Raw genomic sequence first — 14,000 nt, 5'->3', positions numbered from 1 at the left:
TAGCTAACCCTACACTTTTCAGGGTTTGATTTTGGTTTTGGAACAGGGAAGAAACATATATCTTTTTCCAACCTCTCCAGGTAACGAGTATCATTAATACACGACGTGCCCCAGGCACAACATTTAGCTCCAAATCCACAAAACCAGCCTTAAAATGAAGGAAATCTGAAACGACTGTGTTAGAGTCAATGGAGCACAGCTGTGCTGTTGTCCGACCCTGGTCTTAGCCGGCCCGATGCTACATTACAATTGGCCAGTCTGCGTCTGGGGGTGGGACTTAGCAAAAGGTCAGTTACTGTAAGCCACAATATGTTTCTGTAAACATTTGAGGCAAGAAATAGGCAACACAGTAACAGGATCTTGATACATATTTTATCAGTGCTGCGTAGTTTTACTGTTTGATCTCAGTTTTTTCAGCCTCCATTTTTACCACCTCCTGTTCACAAATTCTCGTATTACAGCTAAACCGTGCACTAAAATATGTTTCTGAAAACATTTTAGGTGAGACATAGACAATACAGTTAGAGAATCTTGGTTTATATTTGATCAGCACTGCCTAGTTTTACAGTTTGATCTGAGTTTGAGTGTGAGAGGGGTGGCTCTGTCTCTTGGTCTGCGTCTATACTCTTTGTGTCCATGTTAGGGGGCACATGAAAATCCGGAAGTATAATCTGTAGTTGGAGCAACACCCCTAGAGCCAGCAAAAATCCGCCAGATGACGTGAAAAGCTTCATCTGGCAGATTTGAGCTGGGTGATGAGCTGTGAGATCTGGGTACTGGTCAGATGGAGGAAAGTTTACCACAGTTCATTTACACATAGTACCCACATACTTATGTTACAAAGTTGGTTGAAAATCAGCAAAGTGTCCCTTTAAAAAACTGATAGACCCCAGTGGAAATGTCAAAAAAGCATAACTATCTGTACTCTTGAAGCGTTCACATTTTGAAGATAAGATGCAATAAGATGGCACAGCACGATCCTTTCACTTTAAAGACAGATTCAGCAACAACAGCACAACAGTTCAATTTTATGTTGTTTACATTTTGGATTATAGATTTGTGTGAGATCGGGAAAGCTGTCGACAGACTGTGCCGTGATCCGTCTAAAGGTCAGGAGAAACATCTCTGTTCTCACACTTAGTCAACAAAGGGAGTCATTGTCACTGACATCAGAGGTGATAAAAGATATTTTTTTGTTGCTGTTGTTTTTTGTGGCCTAGATTTATACGGCTGCACAAAGCAATAACAGTATAAGACCACGGGGGCGGAAAAGTGTCTGAGCTACAATAGTCATAACAGCTTCTGTCCTCATGATTTCAAGCCGGCTGGGCAGAGACGCACAGGGCTTTTTTGTGTCAGTAGGTTTTCCAGGATGGGGCGGCTGATGGAAGCTGAAAGTCAGTTTATAAAGTTCATTCTTGGAGATCATTTCAGATTTGGGGGAAAAAGTCTTGGCTGCAGCTCTTCTTGGTAATGTACTGTACAATATTTGCACTTATAGTGTGTGACCTCACATGCCCTGATGGGATACTTTTGTCCAGGGTTTTCCTGCAAACACACACGGACGAGTCATCGCGGGGGGAGGGACAGCGTTGTACACATTACACATGAATGAGCTGGGAGGGCGCCAGCCGCAACAGAACTTGACTTCCAAATGAATAAATGAAGGCAATTAGTAGATCTGTTTACAATGTTGTGGAGACAGAAGTAGGTCAAACGTGGCGGAGACAGGAGGGAGGAGGGAGCCAGCGAGCAAGCCAGAGCCAGGGGCTGTCGCTGGTACCTACAGTGATGAGTCGGGGAATTAGGACATGAAAATGCCGTCTTTATTAAGGATGACTTATAAATGAATGTCATACTGAATCACAAGGGACCGGTGGGGTTTATGAGGAAAAAGCAATGTTTTGTGATCAGTCCACCGTGTTATCTGAGGCTGCGTTGTGCAGGGGCAGCCCAGGGCGGTTGGCCCCTCCTCGCAAGGCCCCTCCTCAGAAAGGCAGACTCGGGCCTCGGAGGGCATTATGTGTAGCGTGGATGCTCACACTGCAGATACCCACAGGATATCTCCGCTTTGATGCCGCACAGTGAAATTTTGTGACAGTTGGCCTGTGGTTAATTTTCATCATTATGTTCTGCAGTGTAAATTCAAACAGCAGTGTTTCCCCCAGACATTTCTCTCAATCAGGGGGGTGAAAAAAAAAATCTTACAACCAGTATTTAGATGAATGATAAAAACACTTTGTGATGCTCTCTGGAAATGTGTAAATTCTAGTTTTGTTGGCAGCTTTTCTGGCAAGTCTGTGTGTCCCGGCATGAGTTTATATGAACACAAACGAACGGTAATTGCCTTTTTTCCATACTTGTTGTTTAGTTTATTGGTCAGCGCAGATATTGCACACTTTAGGACTCTCCAGCCGGCCACTAATCTTGATGGTAGCGGAGGGTGTCTGCGGGGAACAGTAAAACAGCACTATGTCATCGCAACACGCTCTGCTCCTAATAACTGCAGGATGCTGGCGAGGGACCTGGGCAGAGGCAAATGTGACATAGGGGACCAATTCCAACACATCACCACAACACAGTCAGCAGCCTCCTCTGCAATGCATGCCATTATCTTAGGGCGCATGCATTATACATGCAGATACAGTACTATATCTGAAATTGCTGTTAAGAGCAGGGACCAGATGAAGGGCGCTGCTGCCACAGTCAGATTTACCCATGCATGCCTTTCTCCTCCCTTCCCTCTTCTCAGTTCTGTCTCCCCTTCCATAAATCTCATTGTCGGTCTTCCCTGGTTAATGGTGACCTCAAGCAGGCTCCTCTCAACTGCTGAAGCCCTCGTGTTGCATGTATGATGAGCATAGAGGGGAAAGTCAAAGTGACCTCCAGCACTGTGATGAAAACCCATGCAGCTCGAGTGCAATAGAGGGGTCTTCTATAATTCAGCGACCGCATGAAGAAGACAGAGCGAGCAGCGTTGTCTTTGGAACTGCACAGCATGTGCGCGTGAGCCGTGCTGCAGCGGCTGCCCAGCACCCCTCATCCTTAATGTCGCTTAAGTGCAAGAAGAAGAACAAGGGGTAAACAGAGGAGTCCGACCAGGGCTCTGAGTGATCTGTGGACGGTGCAGCTGAGGGGAATAGAGAATGAGGGTGGTGAAATGTGAGCTGTACTCTCTAGCCCAGAGACAAGTACAGAACAGCTCTCCAGTTGTGTTTTTTTTTTGTTCTCTAAAAGCACTCTAGCCATTTTTCTTCGGCTCAAGCCTGGTATTCAACCTCTAGCATGGCTGTAATTTTACTGTCTGCTCCCATCTTCAGAGTTTCTGTCTTTTTTGTCTGAGTTGACATTGTTCTCTTTCTCGAGAACAAAGCTATATTTCAGCTCAGACTGATACAGATGTGCAGGGCTATATTGCTTTTACATGCATAAATCATGGAGGCCTGACAGGGAACATGCATTACATTTGGCAGAGGCTAGACCCCGGCAAGTGTATGAATGAGAGAGAAATAATCAAACACAGTGATGCAGAGCATTCATGTGAAGCTGCGAAGCACATATGTCCATAATTCCCACACCACTGCACACAGAAATCAAAGAACTTATTCCAAAGAAGCCTGTATGTTTCCTCGGCTTCCTCCCTCTTTGCCCATATGGCTTTGTGGGGCGGAGGATGCCAAGGTTGGAGGTAGCTGGCACGAATAATTACGATCAAAGAAATTACAATGCAAAAGGAACAGCTGCTACCTCCACTGCTGACAAATCACTGCGAGCAAGAGGAGACGGCAATAGACAGCGAGCGGGGGAGAGAGAAACAGCAAAGAGGAGGAGAGACGGTGCATGTTCTACTATTCGACAACTTTCCCTCTAAGTATCTGCTGCTCCAAAACCCATTTAACATTTAATCCGCAGTGCAAATAAGGCCTTTGGTGGCCATTCACCCAAAAGCTGTACAAATACAAGCATCTGCCCAGATTATCTCAGCCTGTCTCCATGGTCGGCCCGGCCCGGCTTGTCCCTAATTCCAACCAACTCTGAAACTCTATCCAGTCTCCAAAGTCTCTGAATGTGATTTTGGGCAAATCCGTAGAAATTTGCTCAATGTTCAGAAATAGACATCGCCTGGTTAAAAGTACAGCACCCTAGTGGGCCAGAGGTCTACCAGGACTACAAACACAGGTGAATTTCACTTAAATAGAAATTGACTGGAAGGCAAAAGGGACGCAGGTTTAAAATCTTTTTAACAAATGCTCCTAAAGCGATAACGCATACTGGGGAAACCAGCGAAGAATTTACTCCGCTAAAAACATTTCCCATCGCTACAACCTGTCCTCCTTGATAAGACTTGATCCTCAAGTTAATATTGAATTCTCCAAGTCTATTAAGTTCGTCCAGTCCCACCTGGTTTGTGGCTGCCAAAGGCTGAACATGGCTCGTCTCAGATGTAGTCCAGGTGCTCTGGGCTTTTGGGACATGTTGTAGGTAACTGATTACTTACACTCTTTCTAAGATCAGCCCTCGAACTCATCCAGTGTTGTGACTCTAATATTCCCAACCCAGTTCAAATGTTATCACCCAGTTAAGTGAGCGTTATTAGAGGTTAGCAGTGTCGTAGATATGGGTTAGAAGCATGGATAGATTACTGAACGGGCCTACTGGCTACAGGCCAAGGCGCCCAAAGTGTCAGGGGCCCCTTCTGGCCTCAACCTGCAAAACATCACTAAAAATTAAAACATACTGAACAGGAAGAGATACAAAAAGAGACAAAACCACAAGAAAGTCTGTGTGTCCTGGTCCTGCGTAGGAAAGGTGGTGGGGCCTTTTGCATATCTGTGCCTAAGGACCCATTGTGTTATAATCCGTCCATTGTTAGAAGGGTCCTGTTACACCGAATAGGGTGTTCAGAATGTTGTTATCAGTGTATAAAATTGCCGTGTTTATTGTTATGTGGCGACAGAGGACTTAAAATGACGGAGTGCTGGTATGAAGAATGAGAAAGTCCACATAGAGAGGTTGGTTGGAGGGGCGTTTGGGTCAGCACAGGACTTTCACGCAGGAAACCACTGTTTGTGTCCCATGTGAAACCAAAAGGCAACATTAACTTATTTCAGTATGTGACGTACTTACAGTATTTTAAGTCAAACCATTATGTTTTTTTCTAAGCCTTTGATGTAGAAGACGAAAGCGGGATTACTACTTGTGTTGTGAGCATTTATTTACTGATTTACTGATGGTGTGTCTGTGTCACTCTGCAGTTACACCTCCAAAACACTAGTTGGTGGTGGAGGTTTCTGTGAAGTGCTGTAAAGTTTAGTTGATTCAAAACACACATTAAACACACATTAAACATGGCTTAATAGAGACGTTTTCAAACACAAGTACACAAATCAGCTTCACTATAACTCCCAGCATTCACAGACAAAGCACTTGTCTTTATCTGGACACATTTTCCCCACAAATACAACATGCTAATATTTAGTTAATATTTAGTTATTTAGTTATATATAGTTATTAGCAGAAGCCTATGGCATTTTACATTGTATAAATTAGCCTAGCAGTTAGCGGACATTTCCTCTACTCACATGATGCCAGCGACAACAGCAACATTTAACAAAATTCAGCTCCGTTACAACTCACAAGGTTCACTGACAAAACAACTGTCTTACACTAAATACGTTTTTCGAATAAGTATAACATGCTAACGTTATTAGTACAAGCCAGTGGCCTTTATATTGTTTAAATTAGCTTAGCAACTAGCAGTGATTTCCTTTGCTCATTTGAAGCCAGGATAAATCACACACAAGACGTAAAATGCTATTTTTGTGGAGGCTTTATTGTCTGTCACAATTTATTGTTTCTTATCTGTGAAACGGCGTAGGCGCTACGTCAACGCTGTTCAACGCCATAGTATAAATCCTGCTAAACTTGGAGAGAAGTGCTGATCACTGGCAGTAGACTTGAAGGTAGCAAACAAGTGTGTCTGTGATCACATGTATTTCTCTTTTATTAAGGTGACGTTTCGGCTCTCAGGCCTTCTTCAAGATCCAGATCCAAAGATTACCTTTGTTTTCTCAGCCTAACTGCGTAGTCTTTGCACCTGAACCTAACAAAAGTTGAAACCTACTAACACTGCTCCCAATGCTGCCTTCTTGGCCAGGTCCCTCTTGAAAAAGAGATTCTTAATCTCAATGAGGCAAACCTGGATAAAGGTTAAAAAAAAAAAAAGGCAACAGGTATTAATGCATTGATAAGACGTTTTGAACATACTAGCAGGTCAGTGTAGCAGGACCCTTCTAACCCATATCTATGTGGCTGATATCCAATAATAATGCCCACTTAATTGAGTTATAACTTTTGAAATGGGTGCACCGCATTCCCCCAAAGACTCTGTCAGCAAACGTCACAAGGGAGAAGCAATTTAGTAGCGTCCTCCTTCTGTAATTGAATTCAGTTGGTTTGCAACAAAGAGTTTTTTATCTTTAACCTTGAAGTTTTGCAAATTCTACATTCTTTAAAACCATTAATTCCCAGCAACTCCAAATAGGCAGACCGTGTTCCAGAAAATCATTTTAATGGGAGCATATACGAAACTGCACGTCATCGTCTTTGGAACTTGAAAGTTACAGGTTTTCTTTGAAAGGACTGATGAATGCCCAGATTGTTCTAAAGTCGCTGATGATATTATTTATAGGGAATATTACCTAGCTCTACTGACTGCTGTGAGGAAAGTACAAGAAAAGCTCTCTTTGTTCGAAATGGAAAATTATTTGAATTGTAGCCATTTGCTGGAACAGCGGAAAGTAAAAGGTTATAAGCCACATTAAGACCAATTTCCATACATTATCCATGTCACATAACACATTTTTCATGACAAGTCTTTGCATTTCTGTTTCTATATTAAATTCTCACATTTTAATTTAAGCTTATTTGAATTTCCCAAGATTATTTTTTAGTTCTAACCATGAAATGTATGAAATTATGTTTTAAAGGTTGGGCTAACACAAAGGACTGGTTAATAGATGCTTCAGTCTTAAAGCATTGGGCTTCCATAAAGTTCGGGGTCTTGCAAGAGACAATATCGTGCAGATATTCAGACTTAATCTCCCTAATATGAGTCAACACTGGATCCCGCGTTTCTCATAATGCAACTTGATAGCATCTCCTGTGAGACGCTCCCCGCCAGCCAAACATGCATGTCTTTCAAACTCCACAACCTGAGTCTGTAACTGCTAAAATTAGAAAACCATGATGATATCACGCATTCTCTCAGACTTTACAAAGCCTCTGTGGAGCCACGAAAAACATTATACACCTGTTTAAATAAGCTGAGTAGTACTTCTCATGTTGAGTAAACTGATCCTCGTGTGTAAAATCACTGCAGTGCCCCTTTAAGAAGAAAGGAGCTACCAAACTCTTCAAACTAAGAAGTCATGTGTCAGTTCTTTCCCAAGGATAAAAACACACGTGACTTCCCTCAACTTTGTCAGTTGTTTTTTTTTTATAACCATATGCTGTCTGCTTACACCAGTGCCAAAGAAAATCATGCAAAACACACACATCAGCAAAGTTATTGCACTGTTTGTATCAACAACGGTGTGACAATCTGGAGGCGGTGCACCATATTGCAAGACCGCCATCACTGCATGCTGAGCGCTGCCAAAGCTGCCATCTGGCAGGTGAGCTGCACGCTTTCCACTTGTACCTCTCCTCCCTTTCACTCCTCTCCTCCACTGTTTGCTACCACCTCCCTCTTCCTCTCATCCTCTGTCTCTCTCTGTCTTTAGTAGTCTTTCTCACTCCCGCTACCTATCGTTTTCCACCTCTTCCTCTCTTCTCTACCCTTGTTTCATCCCTATTCTCCACCTTTATATATACCTGTATATCCACCTCCCTCCAGGCCTGGATCACACACTGAAACAAGAGGAAGCGTGAAGATTGAAAGGGGGATGAAGGAGAGAAAAGAGTAAGGACAACAGCGTATCGGTCGTGCTTGATGATCTGCAGTATTTTGTTCTTTCTCCCGTCACTGTCGGTTTCATATTCGCGTCTCCTCTCTTCTCCCTTTCGTCGCTTTCTCTCCTGCTCTCTAATGTTCACCCTGCTATGCAGAGTCACAACGCACATGTGTACAGACGCGCGCACGTACAGTACGCACACACACATGCAATCACTAACACACACACAGTACACACACTCTAGGGGCTCTCCTTCTTCTTCTTCCTCGGGGTGTAGCATCTGAACAGTCGTGTTTAATCAGTGTCTCCGTTGGCAACGGGGGTAGCAGTGGGGGGAGGGGGGTGGAGGTTTGGAGGTGGGGGGTCTCCAGCTATGGGTAGTAGTAGTGCTGAGCTGCTGTGCACTCACACACCGTGTAATTGTGTTACATACACTAATTCTCCTGATGTACTATTGCAGCGACTGTGCGTCGCCTTTGCCCCTGACCCACATCGTGCTCCCTGATGTTCAAATTACTCTAAAATCAATGTCACGCTTTGAACTGGTGGTCATTTAAATCAAAAGCTGTTTTTTTCGCAGCAGTAGCAGAGGTGCGTTCCTTATTTCTTCCCCCTTTTTTTTGCTGTCTTCTCAAACATGGGCTACACTACAGCTCATTAATCTCTGTAGAAGCCTGAGATAACACTTAACTCCTGGCTAGTGGGTGAATTTGACAGAGACAGATGTTCTAAATTACTTCACCTACACTGGTCCGGCGTTGTCTCCAGGGTCAAAAGACTCCAAAATAATGCAGTTTCACCTCCGCGTTCAATACTACCATTGCAAAAACTGATAAAAAAAAATACAACAGTCAGCAAATAATTGACAGTCCATGCTTCATTTTGTTGGACGTGTCCACTTATAGTCGATCTGTCTGACTCTACGTCGTGGAAAACAGAATATTGTCGCGACTACTGTCAATGAAAAAAGACACTAAGAGGCTGAGTAGGCTCGTAACTGTGACTCGTTCAAAGAAATCCAAAGTCCAAAGATGCATTTTATGATGATTAATTAAACAAACAACTGAGATAAGCAAAATGAAACAAACTGTTACATTATGTGATTACGGCCACAAGAAAATATCGGAGCCAAACATTCAGCTTCTTTGTCTAAAAGCCGCCACGCCAGGGAACGAACAGGTAAAATAATGTGAAACCACACCTCTGTGCTAATTACGACCAGAAGTGAAAGTGACCAGAAGAACATGTGTGGCCGAAACAAACAATAAACGGATGCTAAATACACATTCTGGCTCGTACAAATATAAGATCTTAAAGGGTGACTTCACCCAACTCTTAAACCCAGTGTCTAGCCATTAGAGCTGCAACGATGAATCAGCTATTGAGTAAACTGCCAGCTAATTTGATAATTGATAAATCAGTTTGAGTCGTTTTTTTATGAGGAAGAAAAGTCAAATTTCTCGGATTTCAGCCTCTTAAAATGTTTTAAGTTTCTTTACTCCTTTGTGAGAGTAAACGAAATATCTTTGGGTTGTCGACAAAATGAGACTTTTGAGGACGCCATTTTGGACTTTATGAAACGCTGATTGACATTTTTTCCCCATTTTTTGGCATTTTATCGATCAAACTAAAGATTAATTGAGAAAATGAGTGACAGATGTTTTGACTAATTGATTAGTTGTTAACTATTGAATAAATCGCCAACTAATTTGATAGCTGATCCATTGGTTTGAGTATTTTTTTTAAGAGAAAGATTTCTCGGATTCCAGCCTCCTAAAATGTTTTAAGTTTCTTTACTCCTCTGTGACAGTAAACGAAATATCTTTGGGTTGTCGACAAAACGAGACTTTTGAGGATGCCATTTTGGACTTTATGAAACACTGATTGACATTTTTCACATTTTTTTGGCATTTTAGAGACCAAACAACAAGATTATTTGAGTAAATGACTGACAGATTAATTGATTAGTTGTCAACTATTGATTAAATTGCCAACTAATTTGAAAACATTAACGGCTTTGAGTAGTTTTTTGGATTCCAGCTTCTTAAAATGTGAATATTTTCCAGCTTTTATTCTCCTCTATGACAGTAGACTAAATATCTTTGGGTTGTGGACAAAATGAGACATTTGAGGACGTCATCGTGGACTTTATGAAGCACTGATCGACATTTTGCCCCATTTTTTGACATTTTATAGACCAAACAACAAAAAGTTAATTGTGAAAATGATTGACAGATAATCGACTATGACAATAATCCTTAGTTGCAGCTCTATCTGCCTCTTCATTTGCAGTCGCTGCCCAAAAACAATGAGTGAAATTTGTTTGTGTCCCTCAAAGCACTGAAACATGACTTTTGAAAACCTCAAAACTCACTCGTCTTTTCGAAACTATATATCCAGGTTACACTGGATGATCCACAGACCTCAGATTTCGTAAAAATTAGAAATCTGATCACAGTGAGTTCTATTGACTATCTTTGTTGTTACTTAAAATACATATTTTTTTAAATTTTTTTAAATGTTATTTAAACAAAAATTGCCATTAAAACATACTCCGAGACAAATATCTTAAAACCACAGCATGTAAGACCAGAAATAACTGCATGGCTAGAAACCAGCAGGAGTAATGAAGGAAAATCTGTCTTTTTGTTTTCTGGGTAAACTGACCCTTTAAAAAACAAGTCAACCTATGAGTTTAGACTGGTCAGCCCTCAGCTGTACCAGATGAACACCAGTCACCACAGTCCAAACCTCAGTTTCATTTATTGCTGTCAAACAGCAGCAAACGAGTGAGAGACAGAACTAATGTGGAGATTCATTTAAATTCTAAAATTAGCAGGCAACTGATAAAGTGACGGAGTGCATGACTGGCATGAGCACACCAAGGGAGCAGCCAATATCTCTCTCTCTCTCTCTCTCTCTCTGTCCATGAGCGGCTTTACCCACTCTGGAGGGGCCAGGAGAATAAAAGCTAGTCCAACTGGCTGTCCAGATAAGCCGGACCAGAAAGCGCATACAGAGGGAAGAGGGCTTCATCTGGTTTGTATGAGGCGTGAGAGTCAAAGAGCCGTGAATCCAACAACCACCCCTCCTCTACGAGCCCCCAAACACACACACACACACACATACTCAGAGAGACGGGGGGCTCGAACAAAGATGCACTTGGTCAACAGCATTGTTGAGGTTGGCACCGCTACAGCCGTGTGTGCATTAGTTCTTTCAGGCTCGGGCTCCATCTCAGCTCCTGCCCAGCCTTATCAGCAGCCCAGTGGCTTCTGCTCTGCCCAGGCTGCCAAGGCTGCACGAGCTCCGGCTGCAGGAGGCAGGAGGCAGGGCAGCACTGGAGCACCGACTATCTCCAGACTAAATACTTCACTCTATTCCTCCTGAAACTGATCTGATGCGCTGCCCGGAATAATCCACAAGTGTAAAGAGTTCTGGGAGAAAAAAATCTGCACAAGCAAGCTGCCACAGCAGGCTTTGTCTGAAGTAGAGTGAAATATATCCCTCTGATAATAATGCAATCATTTGCGCCAAACCTACACAGTGTTGCTCTGCCTCCTGTCTGTGATAGGTGCTGAAGCTGAGGCATGTACAGTCGCTCTGTCTGCAGAGCATCACACATCTGTTGGTTGCTCCAGGTGGCCAGGAGAAATCATTTCAGCATTTGCAACATGCGTCTTTTTATAAAACACCCTCCATTCAGGGTGCACACTGCTGGGTGTCTTTCAATGCGTCCGAGGGCGCGTAAAGTCTTCCCAACTTTACCCTCCTGCACACTGCCGGGCTGCACTACAGGCTGCTGCTCAGCTACTAACACAGAAGGAGCGACTACTCACCTTGAAATAAGAGGAGACTCATTCATGGATAGCGCCGATCCGGTTATTTCGCTGGGATTTTGCTGAGGGAAACGTCCCGCGGCTCCGCCAGTCAGTCAGTGGATGTGTGCGGACATGAAATACAGCCAGATAAACTGCCGGTTAATTTATTCTACGCGCTGCACGCGACGCACAGCCTGTAAAGTCATCGGGACAGCGGCGAGCATCTCTCCGTCCGTCAGGCGCTGAGAAGGAGACGGTATCAAGTGACCCTCCTGCTGCCTAGTTCAGGGACTGATCATTTTCTGTAACAGTCTCTCTCCTCTCTCCCTCCCTCTCTCGGTGTGGATGCCGGTGCTACATGAAGTCACCCATCAGTTCACTTGCACCTCACGTACAGTGTGCGCTTTTAGACCCAGCCTCCGTCGCGTCATCCTTTTGGCACAACTTGTGCGCACTGCAATACATTTTATGTCTTTGGGGGCATTAAGTGGACTCCTGGAAGTGTTTGCAGATTTATACATCAAGGTACACGAAAATTATCCTTTTTATTATGGATAAATTATCAATAAATAATAAATGTAATACATGTAATAGAGATTCAACAGAAATATGTTCAAACAAATTGGACCGTGCCTTCCTCTTATCAGCAGCACACAGGATGATGATAATGTCAGGGTCTAAAATAGACCAATCTGTCAACTGATTGATATCTTCATGCATTTGTGAAATGACTGCTTCCCACATGTACAGATGGGCTGTATTTGTGGTTTATTGTATATTCTGAGACATGCACATCATCAGAGGTCAATCTAAAATGTGGATTGGACGGATATGAAAGGAAATTATGTTACAGCAGCTCAAATGCTGGTTAGGCCCACTCACCCAGCCAGACTGAGATAGAGACAGACAGTCAGGACTGTTTTTTATAAAGAAAGCAACATAACCTTTCACAGTGACTTCAGATGTGTTTTATTTGATGTCCAGATAAATGTATAGATGGATTACTGAACAGGGCCCGAAGTGTCAGTGGGTCCCTGGTCTTTACCTGCAAAATGTCACTCAAATTACCATGTACTGACAAGGAAGAGAATGAAAATGACCACAAGGAGACACAAGCAGACCAAACAGAGATGCGAAGGAGCTGCAAAACCATACAAAATAACTACAAAAATTGGCAAAACAACTACAAAGAGACACAAAACAACCAAAAAAGACACAAAATTACATTTAAGAGACACAAAATTACCGAAATATGAAACAAAGATAACCTCAATAGACTCAGACAACTACAAAAAGACACAAACAACTACAAGGACACAACACAAAACAACAAAAAAAGACAAAATTACCAAAATACAAAACAAATTTAACCCCAAATAGACCCAGACAACTACAAAACGACACAAAACTACCAAAAGGAGACAAAGAATGAATACAAAGGACCAAAATGACCAAAAAAGACACAAAATTACAGCAAAGAGACACAAATTTACCAAAATAACAGACAAAAATCACCTCAGATATACCCAGTCAACTACAAAAAGACAGAAAAGGACTTCAAAGAGACACAAAACAACCAAAAGAGAAACAGAATTACATCTAAGACACACAAAATTGCCGCAATAAGACACAAAGTAACCCCAAATAGATCCAGATTATCACAAATAGACACAAAACAACCAAAAGAAGACACAAAACTACATCAAAGAGACACAAAATTACCGAAAAATGAAACACATTTAACCTCAAATAGACCCAGACAGTTTCAAAGAGACACAAACAATTATAAGTAGACACAAAACAATGAAAAGTAGATACAAAATGACCAAAAAAGACACCAAATAACATAAAAAAGACACAAAATTGCCTCAATTAGAAACAAAATAACCTCAAACAGACCCAGATTATTACAAAAAGACACAAAACTACATCAAGGAGACACAAAATGACTGAAATGTGAAACACATTTAACCTCAAGTAGATCCAGATGACTACAAAAAGACTCAAACAATTATAAAGAGACACAAAACAATGAAAAGAAGACACAAAATGACCAAAAAATACACCAAAGTACATGAAGAAGATACAAAATTACCACAGGACACACACATACCTCAAATAGACCCAAAGGACTACAAAAAGACACAAAACAACTACAATGAGACACAAACTGACTACAAAGCAACACAAAGCGACCAAAAATGATTCAAAATGTCCTTTGACA

General features: G+C 42.2%; 1 protein-coding gene across 2 annotated transcripts in view; it reads right to left on the bottom strand.

Annotated features, from left to right (window-relative positions):
- LOC126386358 (plexin-A2-like) overlaps positions 1-12,108 on the bottom strand; it is a 139,572-nt gene extending 127,464 nt beyond the window's left edge. For both annotated transcript variants that reach the window (XR_007569489.1, XM_050038646.1), the window contains exon 1: positions 11,795-12,108. The gene's annotated coding sequence lies outside the window, so the exon portion shown is untranslated. The remainder of the gene's footprint in view (positions 1-11,794) is intronic.
- Positions 12,109-14,000: the final 1,892 nt, after the last annotated feature.

This window comes from Epinephelus moara, chromosome 24, assembly GCF_006386435.1.
Source record: "Epinephelus moara isolate mb chromosome 24, YSFRI_EMoa_1.0, whole genome shotgun sequence".
Classification (NCBI taxonomy): domain Eukaryota; kingdom Metazoa; phylum Chordata; class Actinopteri; order Perciformes; family Serranidae; genus Epinephelus; species Epinephelus moara.
This window is presented reverse-complemented; position numbering and strand designations above follow the sequence as displayed.